The sequence below is a fragment of the Canis lupus genome, chromosome 23 (genome assembly GCF_048164855.1).
Source record: "Canis lupus baileyi chromosome 23, mCanLup2.hap1, whole genome shotgun sequence".
Taxonomy (NCBI): Eukaryota; Metazoa; Chordata; class Mammalia; order Carnivora; family Canidae; genus Canis; species Canis lupus.
Genome location: NC_132860.1, coordinates 30,405,559 through 30,433,473, shown reverse-complemented (window position 1 = coordinate 30,433,473; position 27,915 = coordinate 30,405,559). Strand labels below are relative to the sequence as shown.

Here is a 27,915-nt window from a genome sequence, read left to right as displayed (position 1 = left end):
TCCTCATTATAGTTCTCATGCTGCACAGGCAATGTGGTGTGGTGAAAAGAATATGGACATTGGGTTTAAACAGGCAGACCCGGGTTGGATTTTGGATTCAGGTGTAATTCACATTACACCTGAACTCTGTGTTCTCAGAGTTCTAGACACACAATAAGAGTTCCTGAAATGTTGGTTACTGTTATTGTAATTATTTTTGCTGTTACTTATGTCTTATGTTCCCCTTTAACTTGAGAACTATCAAGGGCAGTGTTTTTTTTCCCCAACTGTGTAAGTCATAACCCATGGATTGTAGATTTAACATAGTACATTGTGCCAGCATTTTTTTTTTTAATTTTTATTTATTTATGATAGTCACAGAGAGAGAGAGAGAGGCAGAGACATAGGCAGAGGGAGAAACGGGCTCCATGCACCGGGAGCCCGACGTGGGATTCGATCCCGGGTCTCCAGGATCGCGCCCTGGGCCAAAGGCAGGCGCTAAACCGCTGCGCCACCCAGGGATCCCTGTGCCAGCATTTTTAAAAAGTCAAATAGAATATGCCAGAAGGGACACCTCTATGGCTTAGCAGTTGAGCATCTGCCTTCAGCTCAGGGGTCCCAGGGGTCCCAGATGGAATCCTGCATTGGGCTCCCTGTGGGGAGCCTGCTTCTCCCTCTGCCTATATTTCTGCCTCTCTGTCTGTGTCTCCCATGAATAAATAAATAAAATCTTAAAAACAAGAATATGCCAGAAAAAATTCAGAGCACCTGTATATGGAAAGAGCAGGGATCGTTTTGTGAAACTAGTGTTTTATGTTTTTAGATGTGTGTGTGCATGTGTACTGTGTCTCTGTATAAATTGTATTCTTACTGTAGGTTGTAGTCAAAATAGTTTGAGAAGCCCTGCCTTAGAGAAGAGACTGCTGCTATTTATATCTTTTCTTCATAGGAGCTAGCACAGGGTCTGGAACAAATCTAAAGCACATGCAACTAAGACATGGCAGCCTGAAATTAATTGCTTATTATGTGATACAGGCATTAAATACAATATAGGTTCAAAGACAAGGGAAATTGTCTTGACAAATAGTTTAGTAAATTAGTTGAGAGCTTAGTTTTCTGATGTCTGAAAGATCTGGGGATAAATTGTAGCTCTCCTAGCTACTACTCATTGGCTAAGGAAATAAGGCGAGTTACTTAATCTCTTTTATCACATTTTCTTCATCTCTGAAATAGGGATAATAATGACCTCAGGTTGTGAAGTTATGATAGTGGCCGACACATAATGAGCACTTGCTTATTTTCATGGGCTGCAGTTGTCATGAGAGGCTTTTTTAAGAAGGCAGACATTTGTCCTCAAAATACTGGTAAGAATTAGATGGGAGAAATGTTTGACGTGTCCTGTATGCAGCTGAATACTCTGTTAAAGCCATTGGTAGTCTTTTTCTTTTACATATTCTTTTTCCATGTTTTCTCTCACCAAGATACCCATAGTCTTTTTTTCTCTTAAAAACCATTTCCTGGGAAGAAAGTCCAGTGTAAGCTGTTACAACTTGCCTGTGGCCCCTCCTAAGGCTAGTTCATTCCTATAGACAGGGAAAAGGAAATTACTTCAGGTTGCCTGACCCAAGTTCTGCTTTTAGGCAGAATGCCTGCTTAGCCTCGGGGAAGAGCAGAGAGAAGTGGCCAAAGCAGCTCAGCTGGGCCCCTGTAAAAAATAAATAATAATAAAATAAAATAAAATAAATAAAATAAAATAAAATAATAAAATAAAATAAAAATAAAAAAATAAATAAAATAAAATAACGTAAATAAGAAGAGTTCTTGGCTTCTGGTCCAAAGCCCAGACTGGAGCTTGAAAGAGCAGGTTTTTCTAAAGGTAGGTAACTGGGATGGTGGGGAGAAAGATCATCACTGTCTCTGATTTCTGATGATACTAGAAAAGAAACAGATGCAAACCTGGGAAGGAGGGATAGGGAGAGAAAGAGGGTGAAGGGTAGAAGGATCAGAGAAGGGAAAGAGAAAGTGCTCACAAAGTTATCTAAGTTAGCTCCATGGAAGGAGTACTAGTCTGGGAGTCAGGAGACTCAGGTCCTAGTTTAGGCTTTCCTACTGAAACTCATTTTAGGCCTTGGTAAAGAAAGGGGCCCCCTAAAACCCGTTTCAGGTCTAAAACTTTTATAACTGGTTAATAAAATCTAGAAGAGAGATCCAAATAAAATACTCCAGCATTTCACAGGAGGTGGAAGAGAGAGCTATTGATTTGGTTAGTCTATATTGGAGTTTCTTTACTTTGAGACTTGATATTTTGGATCATATAAACCTTTGTTTGGGGGTGAGGGATTGTTCTGTGCATTGTAAGGTATTTAGCAGCATTTTTGTCCTTTACCCACTCGATGCCAGAAGCATCTACCCCTCCCTCCAGTTGTGACAAAAATGTCACTAGACATTGCCAGATGTCCTCTGGGGGACAAAACCAATACTGATTGAGAACCAGTGGTCTATCAACATGCAAATTGTAGAGAAAATGCAAAGATAAAATCAATAATAATATAATCTTATTTATTTTTAAAGATTTATTTATTTTAGAGATGGAGGAGGCCAGAAGGAGAGGGAGAGAGAAACAGGCAGACTCTCCACTGAGCGTGGAGCCCAACATGGGGCTCTTGATCTCATGATCCTGAGATCACAGCCTGAGCTGAAACCAAGGGTCAGAGATGCTCAACCGCCTGAGCCACCCAAGTGCTGGAGCCACTCAGGCACCCCTCTTATTCTTATATAGCACTTACTATGTACCAGGCACTGTTATAAACCCTTAAATGTATTAGCTCATTTAATTTCCATAGTAAACTTATGAATTAAGTACTATTACTGTTTCTGTTTTACAAATGAGGAAACTGAGGGGGAAAAGTTAAGTGCATTAATAGCAGCTAACATTTTTATGAGTTGCTATGTGTTGGGAATTCTAAGTACTTTATGAACATGTAATCTCATTTAACCCTCCCAATCACAATGTGAGTGGGTTCATATGTTATCACAATTTTATAGATGGGGAAGCTATAGCATGCCTGACTCTCTACTGAGCACTGCGGGCACATTGGAGTAGATTAGTTTCCAGAGTAGTTTTTCCCATTGTATCTTGCGAACAATTTTGTGAAGTAGATAGTATTATATCTCCTTCCTTCCTTCCTTCCTTCCTTCCTTCCTTCCTTCCTTCCTTCCTTCCTTCCTTCCTTCCTTCCTTCCTTCCTTTCTTTCTTTTTCTTTTTTCCTTCCTTTTCCTTTTCCTTTTCCTTTTCCTTTTCCTTTTCCTTTTCCTTTTCCTTTCTTTCCTTTCTTTCCTTTCTAGATATCTGAAGACACTGAGACTCAGGGACAGAAAGGCTTAGAAACTCGTGGAGCTGGCTGGCATATGTTATATGTACACTGTATGTTTTTTGTGGTTGACCATGATGCCTCCAGCCACAGAAAGTAGCAGGCAGTCAGGTGACATGTGCAAAGAATACTGAGCCCCTGTTTGTGATATGGAGCTGAGAGTTCTTTTTGATTTGTAACCTAATGTTGGTGAGGTGTTCTTTTGCCCACTTACTTCCTTTTTTTTTTTTTTTTTTTTTAAAGATTTCATTTATTTCTTCACGAGAGACACACAGAGAGGCAGAGACACAGGCAGAGGGAGAAGGAGGCTCCTCGAGCAGAGCCCGATGCGGGACTCGATCCTGGGACCCCGGGATCACATCCTGAAGCTGAAGGCAGAGGCTCAACCGCTGAGCCACCCAGGTGCCCCTGCCCACTTACTTCCTGATTGACCTTGGCTGTATATCATAACTTGTAATTATGTTATGATGGGCTTGTTTATTTTTTTAAATATCTGACTTCTGCAGTGCTCTATTCTGTAAGCTCCATAAATATCGGCTTATGTGTAAATAGACTGTTCACCATGATATCTCAGCACAGTGCCTTACATGCAGTAGTTAGTTTTGTTTGTGAAATTTCTGAATCAGTAGGCACATAGGAAGGGAACTGAGAATTAGATTGATTTATTCAGGATTAGACAGCAATTTGGTAGCAATTTTGGGATTAGAATTGATTTTTCCTATCCTCAGGCCTAGAATTCTCTATAAAACATCATGTTTCTTGCATATGATTGGGATGATATGATCTTATTGTGTGGCCATATGCAAATGCCTCAGTTTCCCTTCTATAAACAAAAGTACTAAACAGCCATTCTTTTCTTCTTTCAATCTTTGTTGCCACCAATAATGTACTGGTGTGGCCTCCAACCACAGGATAAATGGTCTCCTAAAAACCAGGGAAGCCTCATTCTTCTTGCCAATTTAGAACTAGGAATCATGTTCTCTCTCCTGAACAACCACTTCCTATTTCAGTGGTGATATGGTGATAAGGTATACTGATTGAAACAGAAAGTAGGTTTGAATTGCAGGGGAAGAAGGCAATTGGAGTATCTACTTATACCCCTTCTTTATATTCAGGACTGTATGCTGAGTGCCTGCTTTTTTACTTCTCATTGTAAAATTTGGTGTCTGTTCATTTTCCTTTTAGCTTGTGGGGAAAAAGCCACAGAGCTACTTAAATTAAATGAGAAAAAATTCCTTCTCTTTTTGTTTCAGTTGTTTCGATCAGTAAGATTATAGATTTTGATTAAGGGAGACATTTGTCTTTTCCTTTCTTTGGAACACTTAGAGACCATTGTAGGGTTGTTGACCTAATTTCAATATTGTTGTGTCTTAAGGAATAGGGAGGCCCAAGCAGAGGGAGAGAAATGGGAAAACAACTGGTTAGTGGAGCCATTAGAACACTACTAACATGGGGATCCCTGGGTGGCTCAGCGGTTTGGTGCCTGCCTTTGGCCCAGGGCACGATCCTGGAGTCCCGGTATTGAGTCCTGCGTCAGGCTGCCGGCATGGAGCCTGCTTGTCCCTCTGCCTGTGTCTCTGCCTCTCTTTCTCTCTATGTCTATTATAAAAAAAAAAAAAAAAAAAAAAAGAACACCACTAACATTTTTTTTTTTTAAGATTTTATTTATTTATTCATGAGAGACACAGAGAGGCAGTGACATAGGCAGAAGAAGAAGAGGGCTCCTTGAAGGGAGCCCGATGTGGGACTCAATCCCCGGACCAGGATCACACCCTGATCTGAAGGCAAACACTCAACCAATGAGTCACCCAGGTGTCCCCCAACAACATTTATTGATTAAGTTCACCATCTTATATGGGCATGGTTTGTGGTGCCTCACAACAATGACAGTGGTAACATCAAAGATCACTGATCACAGATCATCAGAATAAATATAATAACAAAAAAATTTGAAATATTGCGAGAATTACCAAAATGTGCCAGAGACACGGTGAGCAAATGCTGTTGGAAAAATGGCACCAGTAGACTTGTTCAGTGCAGCATTACCTCAGATCTTCAATTTGTAAAAAATGCAGTGTCTGTGAGGTACAATAAAATGACATATGCTTGTATTATAAAAATTCTTTGTATATTCTTAAGTTCCTTATCAGATATATGATTTATAAATATTTTCTCCTGTGGATTTTCTTTTCACTTTCTTTTTTTTTTTTTTTTTTTTTTTATGGTGAAAAAATTTATATTTAGATTTATAGCCGGCTGGACTCAGTTTAGATGATCCCAATTTTGTTGGCAACATCCAAAGCATCATAGTCAGGAGCCAGTCGAACATATGCTTTCTTCTCTCCATCAGGCCTGATCAAGGTGTTGACCTTGGCCACATCAATGTCATAGAGCTTCTTCACAGCCTGTTTGATCTGGTGCTTATTGGCCTTGACATCCACAATGAACACAAGTGTGTTGTCTTCTATTTTCTTCATGGCTGACTCAGTAGTTAAGGGGAACTTGATGATGGCATAGTGATCAAGCTTGTTTCTCCTGGGGGCGCTCTTTCGAGGATATTTCGGTTGCCTTTGGAGACGCAGGGTCTTGGGTCGTCGGAATGTAGGTGACGTGCGGATCTTCTTTTTTTTGTGAATGTGCACGCCTTTCAGCACCGCTTTCTTAGCTTTCAAAGCCTTTGCTTTGGCTTCGGCTTTGGGAGGGGCAGGGGCTTCCTTCTTCGCCTTCGGCGCCATCTTCGTGAAAGGCTTCTTTTCACTTTCTTGATGCTCTCTATTACTTGCAGCTCAAAGGTTTTTAACTATGATGTAATCCAGTTTATTTATTTATTTATTTATTTATTTATTTATTTATTATTTTATTATTTTATTATTTTTTTTCTGTTTGGGCTTTTGGTGACATATCTGAAAAATAATTGCCTAGTCCCAGGTCACAAATGTCTACAACTGGGTTTTCATGTAAGTGTTTTGTAGTTTTAGCTTTTACATTTAGATCTAGGTCCCATTTTTTTTTTTAAAGATTTTATTTATTCATGAGAGATACAGAGAGAGAGAAAAGCAGAGATACAGGCAGAGGGCAAAGCAAGCTTCATGTGGGGAGCATGACATGGGACTTGATCCCAGGTCTCCAGGATCATGCCCTGGGCTGAAGGTGGTGCTAAACCACTGAGCCACCCGGGCTGCCCTAGGTACCATTTTGAATTACTTTTTGCATATAATATGAGATAGTAGTCCAGCTTCATAATTTTTCAGGTGGGTATCCAGTTGTCCCAGGACCACTTGTTGAAAAGACTATTCTTTTCTCATTGAATTGTCTTGGCACTTAGTCAGAATCATCTGACCATAGATAGAAGAGCTAATTCCTGGACTCTCAATTCTGTTTTATTGATCAATATCCCTGTCTTTATGCCAGTACCACACTGTGTTCATTATTGCAGCTTGGTAGTAATTTTTGAAATTGGGAAATAAGACTCTTCCAACTTTGTTCTTTTTCAAGGTTATACAAGTCTTGTATTTCTTTTATTCTTTTTGATGCTATTGTGAATGTAACTTAAAACAAATTTTCAGCTTTTGGAACGTTCATTGCTTATGTATGGAAATAGAATTGATTTTTGTATTGCTCTTGTATCCTGCAACTTGGTTGAACTCATTTATTAATTATTAATTATTTAATTCTAATAGTTGTGTGTGTGTATGTCTGTGTATGTATAGATTCCTCAGGGTTTTCTTTGCTTTCTTTTTTTTTTTTTTAAGATTTTATTTATTTGAGAAACAGAACAATCATGAGCAAGGGGAGAAGAAGGGCAAAGAGAGAGGGAGAAGCAGGCTCTTTATTGAACAGGAGGCCATCGTGGGGCTCAATCCCAGGACCCTGGAACTATGACCTAAGCTGAAGGCAGATAAGCTTAACTGACTGAGCCACCCAGGTGCCCCAGGATTTTCTACCTACAAGATCATGTCATTTCAGATAGAAACAGTTGTACTTCTTCCTGTCTAATCTGTTTGCTTTTATTTATTTATTTTTCCTTGCCTAATTGCTCTGGCTAGAACCTTTAATACAATGTTAAATAAAGGTGGCAAAAGTAGATATCCTTGTTTTGTTCCTGATTTTAGGGAGAAAGCATTCAATTATTTACCAATTTAAGGATGATATTAGGTGTAAGTTTTTTTGTAGATGCCCTTTATCAAGTTAAGGAAGTTCCTACTATTACCAATTTCTTGAATGTTTTATCATGAAAGGGTGTTACATTTTGTCAATGCTTTTCTGATGTCAGTAGAGATGATCTTATGGCTTTTGTTCTTTACTCTGTTAATATGGTGTATTGATTGATTTGCGGGGGGGGGGTGGTACATTAAACCAACATTCTGCACCCTGGATCATTTTGTGTTTTATGAGTTTTTTTTTTTTTAAGATTTTATTTATTTATTCATGAGAAACGGAGAGGAGAGAGAGAGGTAGAGATAGAGGCAGAGGGAGAAGCAGGCTCCATGCAGGGAGCCTGACATGGGACTCGATCCCGGGTCTCCAGGATCATGCCCTGGCTGAAGCCGGCGCTAAACTGCTGAGCCACCTGGGCTGCCCAATGAGAAGTATTTTTGGACACCAACTACTTATGAAGCCTGTGGGAATATACACATGGCTAAGATATTGGGGCCATTTGCTGTAATTGTGAAGACAGAAAAACACAGGTTTATTAAAGTTGAAAACACAGGAATATGATAAAGACAGCATCTTGTGTCAATGTGTGATAAGTAGTTATCAAATGAACTGTAAAATGACTTTATTTTCAGGCCACTCAGCAATTATAGGGTTGGCATATTATAATTCTTTTTGTCTTCAGATATGTCTTTTCCTTTCTCCACGTCTCATATTCACTATCTGTACATGGGAAAATTGGACTTAGTGGTATGCAAGTTAACCTCTAGTTATAGCATATTGTGAAGTTACTTGACTTCTGCGGGGCTTCCTTCTCTTAGGTCTTTCTAAAGAGTTTGCTGTTTTGATAAGTTCTAAGTGGCTAGGTATTTAGATGATTCTGGTTCTGAGTGGAAGAAAGATGCTTTGTCTTTTTTTTAGTTGGCCTTAATCACATTCCCATCTCAGATAGATGATTTCGTTTCATATTATTCCAAATTCTGGTGAAATGGGATAACTCTTGAGAAGGGCCATTTCCTTCAGCAGCACAAACTCTGTGAGGAGGAAAGATAATTGGAGAGGGAGTTGGGGGTATGTGTTTCAGGCCCAGCTGTACATTTAAATTGGACACATCAGTTGATTCCTTTTTTGTTTTAGTTGCTTCTTCTGTCAAATTGAAAAAAGAGTACCACTATTATTGCATAATCTTTCAGGGTTGTTATGAGGCATAAATTATATTGTAGATGCATATAACTGTATATGCACATTAGTTATTTGCAAATATAGCAAAAATAACTTAAATAATGTAAATAATGTAGCAAATAATGCAAATATAAATAATGCAAATTATTGTAAATAATAGCAAAATGTTACAAATAATATAGCAAATGTAGCTTAAGTATAGGTACATTTTAAGCCTCTGCTATTCATGCACTTTTGATAGGTGCTTTATTTTTTTACTTTTTACTTTTTATTTATTTATTTATTCATTTTTTAAAAGATTTTATTTATTTTTTCATAAGAGACACACACAGAGAGAGAGAGAGAAAGAGAGAGGGGCAGAGACACAGGCAGAGGGAGAAGCAGGCTCCATGCAGGGAGCCTGACATGGGACTTGATCCTGGGTCTCCAGGATCACGCCCTGGGCTGAAGGCAGCGCTAAACCGCTGCGCCACCGGGGCTGCCCAAATTTTTTAAAAAAATATTTTATTTATTTATTCATGAGAGACACAGAGAGAGGCAGAGACATAGGTAGAGGGAGAAGCAGGCTCCCTGTGTGGAGCCTGATGTGAGACTCGATCCCAGGACCCCAGGACCATGACCTGAGCCAAAAGCAGACACTCAACCACTGAGCCACCCAGATGCCCCTTGATAGGTGCTTTAAACTTTATTTCTCCAACTCTTTATAATAAAAACTTTATCCCCATTTGATAGATGAGGAAGTTCCGGTTCACAAAGGTTCAATAATCAGGTTAAGGTGGCAGAATCAGGAATCAACAGTAGATCTAATTCCAGAGTCCATATTCTATTTTATTTTACTGCCATTGTGTCATTACTGTTGGTGTTTAGTTTGGTAACTTGCTCAAAATGGTATCTTTTAGACTTCTCGACTGAGAAGTTACTCTTTTCTCCTTCATAATTAAGAAGTACTTTGTAGGGAGCTGTTATGAAATATCCTTTTCTGTGCCAAACTTTCAGTATGTTTAGTTATTTGTATCTGCATGGACTCATGGCTTCCTATTTTATTCAGTAGATAATACATTATTGCTATTATTATTTATTTTGATGCTCCAATTCTTCCTGATTTGGCTAGTAAGAGCCCCATTCAAGTTGGCTTCTGTCTACTTTTCACATGTCCCTGCCGTTCATTGACCACTCCTTTGCTTTCTGGTCCAAGAAGATATTCTAGGTTCATCATAGACTTCTCTGCTCCAGCCCTGGAATAAGCCATTTCACCAAGGAACCTTGATTTCTTTTAGTGTTAAGTGGTATTTAGAAGCCAAAATCTGGCTGCTAGGCATGCTTATTTTTGTTGGGCTTGTGCTGCTTCCAGGTCCTCTCAGTAGATAGTGAGGAACTGAGGTTCCGTCTCCCCATTATAGGCTCTCCTCACTGTATGGATGCTCTCCTCATGTTGTGTGGGTTCAACACCCTAGACCAGGCTGCTCTGTCATGGAGAGTTCTTCTTCACTTCTTTAGCTTGAGTTTTGACATGCTGTACCAGGCATCCTGGCCCTCATATGGATGCCCTCCTCACTGTACTTAGACTCTTATATCCCTTACCAGTCCACCCCCTCCCCACTGTAGACCCTCCTTACCCTGCTTAGGCTCTGATAATGATGTTCTGTTGCCCTTATCAGGGCTATTATAATATAGTGGCTTCCTAACAGTCTTATCGCTTCTAATCTTCCCTTCCCTTTCACACTTCTGCTAGAGTGATCTTTCTAAAATGTAAGTCAAGTCATGCCACTGTTCTGCTTAAAAAAATTATAATAGTTTATCTTGCTTGTAGAATAAATTTCAAGTTCCTTAGACTGGCATTTTAAGGCCCTTTAGACTCTGATCCAAATGTGCCTTTCCTGAATTCCTCTGTGCACCCTGCACCCCAACCATGGTCACTGGCCATTCCTTAGATCTGCTTCTATGCACATACTCTTCCAAGTTTTTGCATTTGCCTTCTCTACCTAGCTTAGCCAACTCCTTTCTTTGCAAATTCCTTGGTGTGTTTGTTTGTATGTCTGGTGTGGGTTATCAGGGTTTGAGTACAGTATAGTGAAGAGAGCATCCATAAAGGAAGGGGGTTACCTGGTGAAGCCTCTCTGACATCCATAGTTAAAGTCAGTCCTTTTTTTCCCCACTTCTGATGGAGTACATACTTCATTCCCCCTTTTTTCATGATTAGCTTTTATCTGTTGCCCCTGATTCATTGGCTGCTCCTTGAATGCCCCAACACATGGCATTGCATCTTGTAGACTCTCAGTGAAGTCCAATACAACTTGTTGAGGGAATGACTTCTGAGTTGTGAGTCTGTTGTTTTCATTTGAAGTCTTTTTTACAGGCCCTGCTGAGGTCCAAGAGGCTATGACTGCATGAAAGCATTTGGGCTGTGGTACTGCTGGGTCAGATAGATGCCTGTCCTATGCCAGAGCTCTTTCTGAGAAAAGCATATATTCACATTGCTCTCCTTTTCTGGTGAATTCCAAATACATCCTTTTACAAAAAAATTCTCTACACTGTTATCCCAAATGAAAGAATTGCTGGCTACATGTATATGGGTATCTGAGGCTGCAAATAATGATAGCTACATGACTTTATGAAAAACCTTCCCCAGACTGTATGAAAGACAGTGTAATGACAATGTGTGTCTTCTGTCAGTCTGTCTACCACTCAGTCTGTCTGTCTTTGGAGAACATTTTTTTTTTATTTATTTTATTTTATTTATTTATGATAGGCACACAGTGAGAGAGAGAGAGAGGCAGAGACACAGGCAGAGGGAGAAGCAGGCTCCATGCACTGGGAGCCCGACGTGGGATTCAATCCTGGGTCTCCAGGATCGCGCCCTGGGCCAAAGGCAGGCACTAAACCACTGCACCACCCAGGGATCCCCTTGGAGAACATTTATGCTGAAGTGTCAGCAAAGGAAGATTTTAAACTTTCTCAGTAACTAATCTGTATTGTGTAGGTGCTGAGAGGGGAGAAAAGCATCACAGGTTAGGTTCCTTGTGGGATATGTGGGTGTCTAGGGAGGAAGAAAAGGATAGGGGACTGGATTTTCATAGGTCTCATTGTCAGGCCCACTTACTCTATAGTTATTGTCACATCTTGGTCCTCTCTTATTCTACTTCTTTCCTCCTCCAGATCTTTGGCTAGGCTTTTCTTTTCTAAGTTTGAACTGATTTCAAAGACTAGGCTCTTTGCCATGTTTTATAATCATAACAGTAAATGATAAAAAAAAAAGATTGTTCACTTTTGCCTTTCCTGTCAGATTCTTAGTCTACTTAAAATAATTTCAAAATTGAGGTCAAAACATTTTCTAACATACATGTTCAATTTTTAGCTCATCCTACTGAGGCAGGACACCACAGGGATTGTAGTCAGGCTTACCTACAAGGCTAACTCTTAGTTTGATTTGGCCCGAGAGACAATGGAATGCTCTTAACTCAAGATTAGCACTGTTCCATCTGCCTAGTGGTAATTGACATTAAAGGAGAATAAGGCTTTAGTTCTATAATATTGGGGAAGCAGCATGGGAAGCTCTTGAGGATATGACAGAACTGACTTCTAATTCCATCTTAATATTTACTAGGTTTGCAGTCTTTGGCGATTTAAGTTCTCTGTCTTGTTTTTATAAAATGAAGATAATAAAGCCAATTTTTTAGAGCTGTTAGGATAAGTGATTCTTCTGGGCAGACTCTGATTTTGACTTTGTCACTAACACTGGGAGTCATCACCCTAAGTATTGTACTATGGCTTAATGTATCATTTCATACATCTCAAGCCACTTTGACATCATCTTATGTAATCTTCACAGTATGCTCAGAGAGCGAAAGACAGTATGATTGTTCTCACATGAAAAATGAGCAAACTGATACTCGAAGAAGTAGTTTGTCTAAGGACCAGGACTTCAGTCTTAGTTAAGAACTCCCTTTGTACACTGACCAGTCCTAGGAGAGGGCACTGTGGTAAAAGTTGTCCTGAACTTGGGCAGCCTGGGTGGCTCAGAGGTTTAGCACTGCCTTCAGCCCAGGGTGTGATCCTGGAGACCAGGGATTGAGTCCCACCTCAAGTTTCCTGCATGGAGCCTGCTTCTCCCTCTGCCTGTGTCTCTGCTCTCTCTTTCTTTCTTTCTCTCTCTTTCTCTCTCTCTCTGTCTTTCATGAATAAATAAATAAAATCTTAAAAAAAAAAAAAAAAGTTGTCCTGAACTGAAAGTCAAGAATATCCTGATTAGTCTTCACTGGGAGAATTAGGGAAAATAATTTCAATTTCTATTTTAGAACAAATATGCTAACTATTCTGCCTAACTCACTTTGGTTTGTTATTCAGTAGTTCTTGAGGATTTGCTATGCTGTACACTGTGCTAGGTGTGGCACCTTCCCTCAAACTGCTCACACTTTGCTCTGGAGAATAGATAATCTGAATAAGTGAGAAGAGCCTTGGCAAATGTGTGTGTGTGCTGGCAGATGGGGGTGGTCCTGGTAATGTAGGGGTCTAGGAGAGATGGTTTGGGACGGGGCTTTGCTTGTGAGGGAGGAGAAATCTCACAGGATTTTATGTAGGAATTAAATTGGACAATGGGAATGACTATGCTTTGTTGATTATAATGAACTGCATAAATGTTAATGACTGTCATATCTTACAGGAACTTACTGACCTAGTAGAACATCACAGCTGGAATCTAAGCTTAATTAATGTGAGAAGAAAGATTTTAGTGGCAAGAAAGATTGAGAGCACGTTAAAAAAAAACCCACAGAAACAACTGTGTCTAAAGTGTCTATGAGTTCTTAAAATGGGGATATGCCTATTAAAATGTCTTCTGCTTTGATAACACAATGAACCTTAAAACTGCTTTGGGGTTTATAAAGAATTTACTTATGATAATGAAATTTTAAAAAAGCCATTTGTGTTGCTGCAGTTTTAAATATTTAAGAGCTATATTTAACAAGCATGTATCCTGGGATATAAATGGGACAGAGAGCAGTTGAATGGATGGGCCAAAAGATATGTATGTTTTTATTTTTGTTTTGATTCAGTAGATATAATTGTTAAGAACTGTCTATGTGGGAATCTTCAATTGGGTACTGAGGAAACAGAAATGGATGAAACATTCTTTAACCAAAGTGCCTTCTGGCTGGAGATATAAGACACCTATGGTAAATTTTCAAGAGGTGCTCTCAGATCCTAAAGGAGGAGGACCTATTCAAGCCTTTGGGCAGAGATGGCAAATTAGAGATAACACTTCAAGATTAAAAGTTTGCCAGGAAACAGAGGGGGATAATGAGAGATAAGGCTCTTCCAGCAAGAGGTAGCAGCAAGAACAAAGGCACAGAGGCTTAGAGTAGTACCTGGTACTCAAAGCACTCAGCAAATAAGAGATAAATTCCTTAGAATTCGACAGCTGGGATATTGGAACTGATGACTTTGTGTTCTTTTTTGGGGGAGATGGTAAGATTTTATTTGTTAGGATTAGTGACAATATATAAGGCTGGAGGTTTTTTTTTAAATTTATATTTTTGCTCTACCATTTAAAAAAATTAGAGTATAATTGACATAGAACATTTTATTAGTTTTAGGTGTATAACATAATGATTCCATATTTATATATACATTGTAAAATGTTCACCAGTGTAAATCTAGTTAACATCTGTCATGAGACATAGTCACAAAATTTTTCTTTTTTCTTCTGATGAAGACTTTAAGATTTGCTTTCTTAGCAACTTTCAAATATATAATACAGTATTATTAGCTATAATCACCATGTTGTGTATTACATCCCCAGGACATTTATTTTATAGATGGAAGTTTGTGCCTTTTGATTTCCTTTGCCAGTTTCACCAACCCCTGTCCCCCACTTGGCAATCACCAATCTGTTCTATGTATCTATGAGCTTTTTTTTTTTTTTTAGATTACACTTACAAGTGTGATCACACATATTTGTCTTTCTCTGACATTTCACTTAGTATAACAAACTTGAGGTCCATCCACGTTGTTGCAAATGGCAAAATTTCCTTCTTTTTTATGGCTGAATAGTATTCTGTTATACGTATACATCACATTTTCTTTATTCATCCATCAGTGGACATTTAGATTGTTTCCATATCTTGACTATTGTAAATAATGCTTCAGTGAACATTGAGGGGTGGTGCATATATCTTTTCAAATTAATGTTTTTACTTTCTTTGGATAAATACCAGAAGTTGAATTGCTGGGTCATATAGTGGTTCTATTTTCAGTTATTTGAAGACTATTCATACTCTTTTCCGTAGTGGCTATACCAATTTACATACCCACTAGCAGTGCACAAGGGGTCCCTTTTCTCCACATTCCTAGCAACACTTGTTATTTTTTGTCTTTCTGATAATAGCCATTCTAACAGCTGTGAGGTGATATCTCACTGTGATTTAGATTTGCATTTCCCTCATGATTGGTGATGATAGGGTGTATTTTTAAAAAACAATTTATATATGGGAAGAAAAAGTATAAGCAACAGATAACTAAGATGAATAGGTATCATTTGTTTGTACTGCACAGCATTTTGTGTTCCCCAATTTATGAGTCTTCTTGGGGGCGTAGATGCTGTACCCTAAAGGAGATAAAAATGTATCTTAGGTAGTTGCTTTTCATACTGCCCTGCTTTTGGAGAACAGGCCTAGCTTTCACCAATACCATACTTGGCTTTGAGACTTAATGATAAGAGAGAGAAAGTAATGGGGAGCTAACTTTCTGCCTTTGGCGACAGAGGCAGTAGCATCAGCCTGCAAGTTTCTCTCTGGCACCGAAGTGGTATTGATGCTAGTGACTCTTGCACTGCGGTTGAATTCTTGCACTACCAGAAGTGGCAGTGCTACCCATTCTAGCATCTAATGATCAGAAGTAATAGCAATCATTTCCTTATTGAACTGGGTCATCAGTGTGGCTTTGTGCTTTGTGTTGGATTCGATGTAGAGGTGATAGAAAAAGAAGAGTCAGAGGTCAATGAAACTTTTGGCTAAGCAACTGAAAGAGTTGGATTGCTATTTACTGGGGCGGGGGCGGGGGAGGGCGCAACTGAAGAACAGATTTTTGACCTGTTAAGTCTGTCAGTGACATAGCTTTGTTTCTATTGTATTTAGAAATGCGTTGCTGCTGCTGCTGCTTCTCCTTTTTTAAATGCTTTATTTCTTGAAAGTAAGAAGTAGGTCTCCTCAGGTTTGTATCCCTCAACACTATCACTGTGTCTGGCATGTAGAACATATTCAGTAAATAGTAAATGACTGATGAGATTATTTGCTGTTTCCTTGAATGACTAGACTATTTACTCTTTTCTAAACAGAGTACATGCTTTTTCCTCCTTTGAATCTTTGCTTTTGTGGTTCCCTCAAACGAATTCTGTATCTATCCCCAGTCTCAATACCTCTATGTATAAAAATTCTACTTCTTCAATACCCAGCCCAAATATTGTCCTCTCTACCAAACTTTCCCCATCTCTATAGATGCAATTAATGTCTCCCTTCCCTGCACTTTTTTTTTTTTTTTTGGCCAGGTTTGAACTTCAAGTACATTTTCATTTATTTGCTTTGTAACTGCTGCTAATAGGTTTTGCCCCCTTTTCCATTTCCATCCCTCCATTGCTTATTTTTCTTGAAGTGTTTTTGTAAGCTATTATTGTTATTTATTTTATACTTCATCTCATTTCATAGTCCTTAATAGGCAACTGGCTCTGCCATATGAAAGAATGGTATGTTTGATGACTACTTTATAAAGTAGCGAAGTCATCATCGTTAACTGACTTCCTCTTACATTTAAGTGGTAATGTGGGAAGACTGTAATTCTCATACGGTATATGTATTGTTCTTAAAATTATTTGCAGTTGCAGGGGATCCCTGGGTGGCTCAGCGGTTTGGTGCCTGCCTTTGGCCCAGGGCATGATCCTGGAGCCCCGGGATCGAGTTCCACGTTGGGCTTCCGGCATGGAGCCTGCTTCTCCTTCCGCCTGTGTCTCTGCCCCCTTCTCTCTCTTTCTATGTCTATCATGAATAAATAAATAAAATCTTTAAAAAAATTATTTGTAGTTGCAAAATAATCAAATAAAAACAATGTTTTTCAAATCCAGTGGGTACTATACTCCTCTATGTAAGCCATTAGGTTGAAACCTGTAGTGTCTAAACAAAATTTGCTAATTATTACCAAACATTAGCCTTTATATAGTGTTACCAGGGATTGCAAACTCCTATCCCTATACAAGCCAGGTGAGTAATCTAAAAGGGCCTGCTCAGACCTAAGGTTGAGTACACAGATAAGACATTATTGGTCAGTGTCTGTGACTTGGAAGGATAACTTATAAGTTATTACTTTGTAAACTTAAGGACTATATAAATGCAAGAAATAATTGCACCTAAAACAAGGTAAATGCTAAGTTGTGTAAACTTGGGCAAGTTATTTGATACCTCTGAGATTTAATTTCTTTCTTTGAACATGTTTTTTCCTCTGAAGTCCCTTCTACCTCATTTGATTCTGCTTTTTCATATCTTTAGCTAATAGTTTCTTCTTTGATTTTAAGTTTGATTCATTATCAGCCCTGACTAATAAATCTTCCTTGATTATTAGTAATAATTAGAATGCTGGCTTCTCACCAATATGCCTCATTTTCCTGAGTCTTGTGCTTTATCAGAGGGAGCCAAGCTTAGCCAGACTTTCTGTAGTAGCATCCACCATTGAAAGAGGCTCTCTAGGAGTGAGAGAAGCTAGTCAGCCTTCTATAAACCAACCAGCATCTGGTCTGAAATCTAGAATAGAAGATGCCTGAATTTGATCTTTGCTGCAGAACATGTTAGTGGTCTGCCTTATATTGTATGCTAATGTTTTGTTGTTTCTTCTACTTTACCTAATGTATTTTGTTTATTCAATTTTCTAGTGCGGGATTTTTTAGTTTTATATATGCTAGCCTCCTTTGTTAGTGTTGATTAGTGGAGACATAGAGTATTTCTAGGTTGTCTTTAATCCCTGAAGTCTAATGTGGGCAAAGATATGTGGTAGGTGTTTGATAAATGTTTGAAGAGAAAACATACTTATTGGATTTGCAGGTGATAAAGACTGGAAGGGAAAACTACTATGTTAGATGGCAGAGAGAGAGAGAGTGAGCAAGAGAGCTTGCAAAAATGAGTTGAAGCCAACAAGATGAAATTTAAAGGGGATGACAGAGAAGTTCTACATTTTAAGTCTGAAAGAAACGGCAACATATGGACAGGCTGGAGGAGACCTAGCATGATGCTATTCTTACAGAAATGGTGGTTTTGGCTGCCCAAGCTCAATATCAGCCGAAGACCTTGCAGTGGCTAAAAACTAATGCAACTTCAGATTGAATTATTGGAAGTATGTAGAATTAGAGGAGGTGATAGTCCAACTATGTTCTGAAGGGGGCAGACTGCACTTAGAATATCATGTTCCCTATAGGGTACCAGGCAGTAAGAGGGTTATTGCAAACAGGACTATGTTTAGTAGGTGCCCTCCATCACCACTACTCAAAGTAGAGTCTGAACTGTTCTTAGTCTACAGTGAGATAAGTATAAAAATTGAGAGTGCTTAGAAAGCTTTATAGCAATTTGGCAGAATAATTTTATGTCTAATGAATCAAATAAAAAAGAAAATGAACTTTATTTTGTATGTCCTTTGTTTTGCTTGAACCTTTATTTTTTATTTTATTTTACTAAATTTTATTTTTAGAGCAGCTTTAGGCTTAGAGAAAAATTGACCAGAAAATACAAAGAGTTCCCATATACTCTCTCTCTGACTCTCCCTTGCACTTTGTCAATTATCAACATCTTGCATTAGTGTGATACAACTGATGAACCAATATTGACACATTATTATTAACTGAAGTCCTTATTTTATATTAGGGATCACTCTTTGTGTTGTATGGTTCTCCAGGTTTTGACAAATGCACAGTGTTATGTATCCATCATTATAGTATAATATAAAATAGTGGTTTCATTGCCTTAAAAATGCCTTGTGTTCAGCTCTTCATCCTTACACCACCCCTACTTCGCAACCCCTGGCATCCACATGTATTTTTGCTGCTCCTGTAGTTTTGCATTTTCTAGAATATCATACTTTTCAGACTAGCTTTTTACTGGATGCTTTTCCACTTTGGGTATTTCTGTGTCTTTTTGTGGTTTGATAGTTCACTTCTTTTTATTTCTGAATAACACGCCATTATATGCATGTTTGTTTACTCATTTCTTTATTGAAGGATATCTTGGTTGCTTATATATTATGGCAATTATGAATAAGGTTGCAATAAATATTTGTGGATAGGGTTTTGTGTGGACATAAATTTTCAGCATGCTTGGGTAAATACATAGGAGTGCAATTGCTGGATTGTATGGTAAATCTATATTTAACTTTATAAGAAATTGCTAAAGTGTCTGTACCATTTTATATTCCCATCAGCAATGAATGAAAATACTTGTTGCTGCATATACTCACCCACAGTTGGTGTTATCAGTACTTCGATTTTAGTCATTCTAATAGGTATGTAATTGTACTTCATTATTGTCTCAAATGACATATGATATTGATTATTCATATTCTCTATATCTTCTTTGATGAAGTTTCTGTTCAGATCTTTTGTCCATTTTTTTATTAGGTTGTTTGTTTCCTTGCTGTTGAGTTTTAAGAGTCCTTTGTACATTTTGGATATAAGGTTTTTTTGTTTGCTTCAAATTTTTATTCAAATTCTAGTTAGTTAACACATCGTGTAATATTGGTTTCAGGAGTAGATTTTAGTGATTCATCACCTCCAAAAACACTCAGCCCTCATCATAACAAGTGCCATCTTAATACCCATCACCCATTTAGCCCATCCCCCACCTACCTCCCTCTATCAACCCTCAGATTGTTCTCTATAGTTAAGAGTCTCTTATGTTTTTCTTCCCTTTCTTTCTTTTTTTTCTTTCTCATATGTTTATCTGTTTTGTTTCTTAAATTCCACATATGAATGAAATCATATGGTGTTTGTCTTCCTCTGGCTGACTTACTTTGTGTAGTATAATATACTTTAGCTCCATCCACATCATTGCAATGACAAGATTTCATTGTTTTGGAGGCTGTGTAATAATCCATCATATATACTCTACGCACACACCCCACATTTTCTTTATCCATTCATCAGTTGATGGACATTTGGGGTCTTTCCGTAGTTAGGCTATTGTTGATAATGCTGCTATAAACATCAGGGTGCATGCATCCCTTCAAATCTGTATTTTTGTATTCTTTGGGTAAATACCTAGTACAGCAATTGCTGAGTAGTAGGGTAGTTCTATTTTTTTAATTTTTTTTTAATTTTTATTTTATTTATGATAGTCACAGAGAGAGAGAGAGAGAGAGAGAGGCAGAGACATAGGCAGAGGGAGAAGCAGGCTCCATGCACCGGGAGCCCGATGTGGGATTCGATCCCGGGTCTCCAGGATCGCGCCCTGGGCCAAAGGGAGGCGCTAAACCGCTGCGCCACCCCGGGGATCCCAGGTAGTTCTATTTTTAACTTTTTGAGGAGCCTCTGTACTGTTTTCCAGAGTGGCTGCACCATTTTGCATTCTACCAGCAGTGTAAGAGGGCTCCCCTTTCTCTCGATCCTCATCAACATCTTTTGTTTGAATATAAGTTCTTGATCAGATAGGTGTTTTGCCAATATTTTCTCAAATCACTGAGAAATTCTCAAGTCATTCATTCTCTTAATAGTATCTTTTACAGAAGTTCTACTTTTTAATAAAGTTCAATTTACCAACTTTTTCTTTTATTATGGATCATGATTTTACTGTTGTATCTAATAAGTCATAACCAACCAAACTAAGGCCATCTAGATCTCCTATGTTATCTTCTATACATTTTGATAGTTTTTCAGTTTATATTTATGTATATGATACATCTTGAGTTAATTTTTGTGTAAAATGAAGTCTATGTCCAGACTAATTTTTGATGTCTAATTGTTCTAGCATAGCACCATTTATTGAAAAGACTATTCTTTCTTCATTGAATTTATTTTTTTTTCTTATCAAAAATTAGTTGCTATATTTATGTAGGTCTATTTCAGACTCTCTATTCTGTTTCAATGATCTATTTGTCTATTCTTTAGCCAGTACCATACTGCCTTGATCACTGTAGCTTTATAAGTAGGTCTTGAAGTCAGGTAATGTTAGCCCTCTTTATAGATGGTATCTATATAGCTATAGTTACATCCATAAAGATATATTGTCTATCCGCATTTCAGACCAACTGAGTCAAAAATCTGTGCTAAGACTTCAGCATATAGTTTTAGTTTCCCAGGTAATTTTGATGCAAAGGGAGAGTTGAAAACCATCATACTAAAACCGTAAACTCCTTGAAGGTTTGGTTCTGTTCACTGGTGTGTATCTATCCCTGCTGGCTTATACAAGATGCTTCAATAGTTATTAAATGATCAGGTGATTAATAGGACTGGGAGTATCTATCCTGGAGAAGAGAAAATGTGCAGGGGCTTGATAGATTATGATAATGCATATCTGAAGCCTTTAATATTTGTTTTGAAGGATGGTTTCTGAGTGCTTGAGGAGGCAGAATTGGAAGTGTACAGAAAGGCACCTGGCTGAATGTTAGGAAGCATTGTTTAATAATGCTATTTCCAAGAGAGTTCTTTGTTTCTACATGTATTTCATTTTTTTCTTTTCTTTTTCTTTTTAAATTTATTTATTCATGAGAGACTCAGAGAGAGAGAAAAATGCAGAGACACAGGTAGAGGGAGAAGCAGGCTCCGTGCAGGAAGCCTGACGTGGGACTCGATCCCGGGTCTCCAGGATCACACCCTGGGCCAAAGGCGGCACTAAACCGCTGAGCCACCCAGGCTGTCCTCTACATGTAGTTCAGCAGAATGTGGAAAACCATCTGTAAGAGAGGGGGGATGCTGCAGGGGGTGGAAAGTTGCATAAGATCAGATGCTATGATTATTGATGATTACTTTGAAAAACTATGTCCGAGGCAGAGGACTGTTTCTGCCTTTTATCCGCTCTGTATAAATTGACACAAAGGTATGGAGTCAAAAGAACATTCTAAAGCTACTTTGAAGCTGAGATCTCACAGTGTAGCAGGACCCCCACCCTGTGTTATTGACCAGTTCTCTCTATAACATTGATGCCTTCAAGAAATTCCCTGTCTCTTCCACCAAATTTGGAACTTGTAATTGGCCTAGTGTGGGTACTCAGGGTCTGGGAAAAGTGAGAGATACTTAACAGAAGAGCTCTTTCTCTTCTCATGAATTTTTCCCCCACATTTCTGCAGTTAAATAATTTTGGCACATTGAATGGAGGTGTAGACATCTGGCAGGGAAAATGGATAAAAACTATAAAATTTCTCTCTAGCACACTTAAATCATCGGTCAGGCATAATGCAGGTTACCTCCTCTTTGCTAGGCAGCAGGGCAGGGTATAGCAGTTGATATAAAGGTGACTAACATGGCAGAGAGAAATAAAGCATAGGTTTAGGAGTCAGACCAAAGTTGCAACGACTTAGCTATTTTCCAGCTGTGTGGTCTTGAGAAAGTCATTGCCCTTTTTAACCCACTACATTCATTCTGTCTTTCACCCAAGTTGTGCTGCTGCTTCCAAGCTTTGTCCTTAGAATATACTTGTTTCATTTTGGCTCATTTTCCAATAATATATTAGTCTAAATCATTACCATCTTCTTTTGCCTGGAGTTCTTTAACAATCTACTAACTTGTTTTCTTGTTTCCATCATTCTCCCCTTTATTCTCCATTCAGCAGTTAGTGATCCTGTTAGAGATGCAAATTAGATCTGTCATTCTGCTGGAAATCTCCCTAAACCTTCCAATTTTTAAAACTTAGAACAAAACCCAAACTCCTAGTTCTGACCTGGAGGAGACCTTGCATAATGTGACTCCTGCCATATGTCTCAAGAGTAGGGTGTAGAGGGGAAGTTGGTGGGACAATATTATTTCTTAGGGAGCATTTGGATATGTATGAAGGTGGGTTTTTGTTGTTAAATTATTGAGGGGGCACTAATAGGATTTTAGGGGGTCTGGGCCAGGGTTGGTGAATGTCCTGCAATATGTTGTTCAGTTTCAGGCTCATTACAATGCCTGATTCACAGGATATGCTTAAGAAATAATTAGTGTATGAAACTACGTTCTTCCTGGACCCCAGTTTTGACATGTGATTTGGTAGAGAGCCTACTTCTTAAGGTTGTGGTGAGAAAGACATAACATTTCGTAAAGCATCTGGTACACAATAGCACTTAATAAATGGTAGCTGCTGATGATCTTTCTTTGCTTGGAAGCAGCTGTAAGTGCCCACCTAGAGTTTTCCCTAGGGCATTAGACACCTTTGTTGGTGGGGTAGAGGGGTGGGTGCATCTCTTTCCCAGAAGGCTGATCTGATAAAATCCTGGGGTTGACCTGAGTTGCTCTGGAGTCCAGACACAGCTGCGGAAACGAAGGCACAGAGGGGGTCTGGTTCTCTTCCTTGACTCTGGAGCTCACCCAGGACTCTGACAGGCGCTGGAAAGCCTGGTCTGTGTGAGAAATTGCCTCCTGCTGGAGACTAGGTAGGGGAGAACAGCTGAGAGGGTGGGAAGGTAGTAGTCTCCCCGCCCTCTGAGCTTCGGGGAAAGGAGAAGCGCGGTTTCCTCCCGCCTCCTTCCCTCCCTTCTTCCCCCGCCCCTTCTGCTTCGCCAACCCCGAAGCTGCGCCTCCGCTGCGCCCTGCGAGGGCGGGAGCGTGCTGCACCGGGAGCGGGTGCTGGGGCGGCTGAGCTGCTGGGAGCCCGGCCCCAGCCGAGTAGAGCGGCGCGGGTGGAGCCACGGCGTTGTGCGGCTGGCTGGGCGGGAGAGGTGCGGCTCTGCGACAAAAACAGGCGCCAGAGATGCCGGGGCCAGCTCCCCCCACCAGGTAATGCTGGCCCACCCTGGGGCGCGCCCAGCTGGGAGCTGCTGAGGAGGGGGAGGGGTCTCCGCTGGCTTCCGGGGAGTGGTGCGCAGTCGGGTGGTCTCTTTCCTTAAGAGACCCTAAATGAGAGAAGTGGCTGAGAGCTGAACCTTCAGATGAGCTGGCCTAGGGCTAGGCCAGCACTTGGTTTCAGAGCTCTGGCTAGGGAAGGTTGTGAAGGAGAAGCTGATTTTGGGGGGAACTACTGTGTCTCAGGAGCCATTCTCGTTTGCTAACACCCTTCTGCTTGGTTGTTAGGGTGATGCTTTCCTCTGTCTTTGCTTAGCTGCTGGCCTGCTGGGACCATGGGGGCTTTCTCTTGGGTGCTGGGGAGGGGCATTATATTATAAGTGACCTGTTATGAGGTGGAGTAAACCAGGAGATAGGAGACCTGAGGTAGCTGGTCCTGTTCAGGCAGCCTCTGTGGGCCTCAGTTTCCTTATCTATGCAATGAGGACTTGACCTTATGTTTGTAATTTTGGCTTCCCCAGACTGTCAGACTGACTTTTGGAAAGATGAACTGGTTAAAACTTGAAATGGGCTGCAGAGATGTCCTCAAATAGGGGTATTTGAGAAGCAGACCTTTGTATCCTGTCCTCCACCCAGCCTTTTGGATGGCATTTGGGTGGTGTGCTGAGGACTCAAAGACTTAGTGGACAAGGCAGAGGTTGAAAATGATGATTATTTTAGTGTTGGGTGTAGATATGTTGGGTATTGTAAGGTGGGGTTGGAAAGAAACAGGTCAAGGCATGTTAATGGTTTTTCTCTGAACTGGCCAGTGATTTGATACTTGGGTGTAAAGCTGCTTTAAACTAGGCTATCTTTTCTAGAGCCCCCATCTTATTCAGCCTAGTTAATGACAGACCTTGGGGGCTGTGTAATGTCTTACTCACTATGATTCTTTCCTTCTTAATTATCTGGGACCAAGAAACACATGTTAGGCCTGAAACTAACTTACCTTGATTATTTCCATCTCCTTCCTCCCCTGTTTCTGTGATTCTCTTCTGCCTCCTTGTCTTCTCCCCATTTTTCTTTCTGCTTCCTACTCCTGATAATTTTTCCTTCTCCCTTATCCATCTTTTCTCCCACCCTCCACTTTCTTCTTTCTTCCTGCTCTCCTCATATTTCCCTTTCTTATCCTTTCCCCTCCATAGCTAGTTTTTCTTTCCCACTCTTGGGTCCTTCTCTTGGTTAGGTTTTTTTCTCTTTTCCTTTTAGAATTGTTGGTTAAGGGGCGTCTGGCTGGCTTAGTCAGTAGAGCATGGGACTTGTCATCTTGGGGTTGTAAGTTTTAGCCCCATGTTAGATGTAGAGATTACTTAAAAATGAAATCTTTAAAAAGAAATGCAGGAAATAAAATTGTTGGTTAAGATTTCTCATTATTAATAGGCTTGTAGGGACCTTTATTGTGGTGTTTATGAGGTCCAGACACTGTTTCCTACCTAACTCCCTTACGTTCAGCTTTCATTTACAAATTCTGTCTTCCCAAAGTGCAATTCTACTTCTATGTCTTGCTTTGGGGCTGCCAATAAGCAATCTTCGACACTCGCTTCCTTCCCAGAGGGGAAGCGGGCAGTAGAGAGTAAGCAAGATGATAAGTGGAGAGCTTGAAGACTAGAGTGGGAGAAGAGCAAGGTGTCCAATAGGGCTGAGCAGAGGCCAAGACTGTCTTTTATGAGACCAGTGACTGGGAACAAAAACTCTGTGGCAGCTTTGAAGCATTGCTGACCTGGAGGAAAAGAGGTGACTTGTGAGCCTAGGCAAGAAGAGGGGATAGTAGGGATGGAGTAGAGGGAAAGAAGGTGGAGTCCTTGGGGAGAAGAATAAGTGATCTTTTGAGGAAGAGGGTGGACTGGGCAAGATAGGGGTTGTTTGGGAGTAGAGGTAGGTATGGTGGGAAGACTACAGTCTGGGAAAGAGGACCATATAGATTAATTTCTTTCTCTCCAAAGGCTGGCTTTTTGGACTGATTTGTTTCTGCTCAACAAACGTTTCTTGAGCAGTGTCCTCAAAGTAGGAGACTGAAAGGAAAAGCAGAGATAAGACAAGGTTGCTATTTTTCTGGATATTCACTGTCTAGACTGTAATGTGGAATGCACATATATACAAAAAGCTTTGAAATGACATCCATCAGCACACATTCTCTGGATCATCTATGCTGTGTTAGTATGGTGCCAGGTGCTGGGGATACCAAGATGGAAATTGGACTCAGTTGCTACCATTGTATGTTAAGGAATATGGGCATCTGTAACCTCCTGTGTTATGTATATGTAATAGAAGCTCAAGGGGCTGTTATAACACAGGAGGAGGAAACTTTAATCAGCAAGTCAGTGGCAGAGCTGGGACTAAATTCAAGTCTTGTCTAAAGGTGGTATCTGTTGTCTTATGCCATGTTCCCCTCTCACCCTATGTATTCATCTAGCATACAGAGAATTTTCTATTCTCTTTTCTGTCTACTGTCTACTTGTGGGGCTGGATTCAGGGTACTACTGAGATGAAAAAAAGAGCAATTCCATGTGGGAGGTCAACTGTGTTATGACCAAACACTCATTACCTTGGAAGGGAAACTGATGTGGTTCCTTTTAATTTCTCCTGGCCCTAGGCCATTTGGGTGAGCTTCCTCTATCAGGCATTTATTCTCTTCTTCCTTTCCACACCCCTCTATTTTCCTAAATTCAACTTCTGGTGGGCTGTAGTGTCCAGATGGAGCTAGGCTAGGCATTTCACTTCCATTGGCCTCTGTAAAATAGGAATTTAATACCTCACAGTGTTGGTGAAGATCAAATGAAATAATGAATGTGTGAAACTAATTTGTAAACTGTGAAGTGCTCTACAGATGTTACTGTGGTTGTTCCTGAATGTATTTTCAACCATGAAAAATGCTCATATGCTGTAGCATGAAAGAAATGCCTAGGGTTCCTCATGGACTAGTTTAAAACTGAGCCTCAATCCTTAATAACAAAGGATAAGGAGAGAGATGAGGATGATTTAGGGACTGGTAATTGAACCATATGCAAAAAGCTGAGTTCAAGAGGTATAGTGATGATTTCTTTTAGGTCAAACAAGTATAAAAGATTATTTTTGGTGATGTCTTGTGATATAACAAAAAAAAGCAGATGAAAAGGAGGAAGTGGGAAGGATTTAAAAGCATCCTGACGACAGTTCAAATTTTGGTTCCACCACCTACTAGCTGCTTGGTTTTTAATCTTTCTCAGCTTCATGTATAAGATGGAATATATTTACACCTACTTTGAAGAGTTATTATAAAGCTTAAAAATAATTGTATAAAAAAGAAAAATTTATCTAGTAGGCACTTAATAACTATTTCTGCAAAAATAAACACTGAAGTTATATTGTTAGGAAAGTCTTCCTTGATTCCTAGGCTATTAAGGGCCCCTCTCTAGGATTCATGAAACATCATGTCCTTCCTCTGACCAAAGGGGCCCTTACCATGTAATACCATTATTGTGCTTTATCCATTTGCCTGTCCCATTAATATGTGACTATTTTGAGGGTAGAGTCAGGGTCTAGTAAATCTTGCTGTCAACTCTTGCTGAGCCGTTTCCTTGCTAGGTATACACTGGTAAACACAAAAGGCTTAGTTACTTTTTTGTGAAGCTTACCGTTTATTGCTGGAAATGTATAATAAGCAAATATAATTCATGATAGATGTGAAAACTATGAGTTTCATTTGTTCATTTTAGGTTTAGGTACTTATGAGAAATGCAGGTAGAGTTGGTTGTCTTAACTGGTGATTATTAGTCTGAAAAGAGCTTTTGGGCTAAAGGTAGAAACTTGGGCATCATCAACATATAGGTAATAAGTAAAGCTATGGGTATGGATGAGATCATCTAGACAAAAGTGTAGCATATGAAGAAAGGTTCCTAACCTTGGACATGTGGAGGATAGCTAGGAAGAGTCTGCAAAGGAGATAGGAGTACAGAAAGATAGAAGGAAAGCCAGGTGAGTGCTTCAGAGAGATTGAGTAAGGTGAGGACAGAAAGTAACCATTTGATTTGGCAACCTGGAGATGGTTGGTAATCTTGATGAGACTACTTTGGTGAAATGCAGGGTGTTACTTGGCAAACAGAGGGGAGGAAGTGGAGATAGTGTAGACAATTCTTCTGAGAAGTTTTTCTATGAAGGAAAACAAATGTATTTTGAGGAAGATATCGGTGTCAAGGGAAGGGTGTATGTGTGTCTTGGAATAGGAGACATGTTTATTTTCACTCAGTATTCACAGATCAGGCCAAAAATTTAGA

At 39.6% G+C, this 27,915-nt stretch overlaps 1 protein-coding gene across 3 annotated transcripts in view; it reads left to right on the top strand.

Moving 5' to 3' along the window:
- The window catches only part of PAK1 (p21 (RAC1) activated kinase 1), a 143,802-nt gene that overhangs the window by 37,401 nt on the left and 78,486 nt on the right, over positions 1-27,915 (top strand). Inside the window, exon 2 of one of the 3 annotated variants that reach the window (XM_072794757.1) lies at positions 3,595-3,753. The exons of 1 other annotated variant lie outside the window; for it this stretch is intronic. The gene's annotated coding sequence lies outside the window, so the exon portion shown is untranslated. Of the gene's footprint in view, positions 1-3,594; positions 3,754-23,430; positions 23,618-27,915 lie in introns of those variants that run through there. One more of the 3 variants, XM_072794756.1, reaches the window with a different exon arrangement.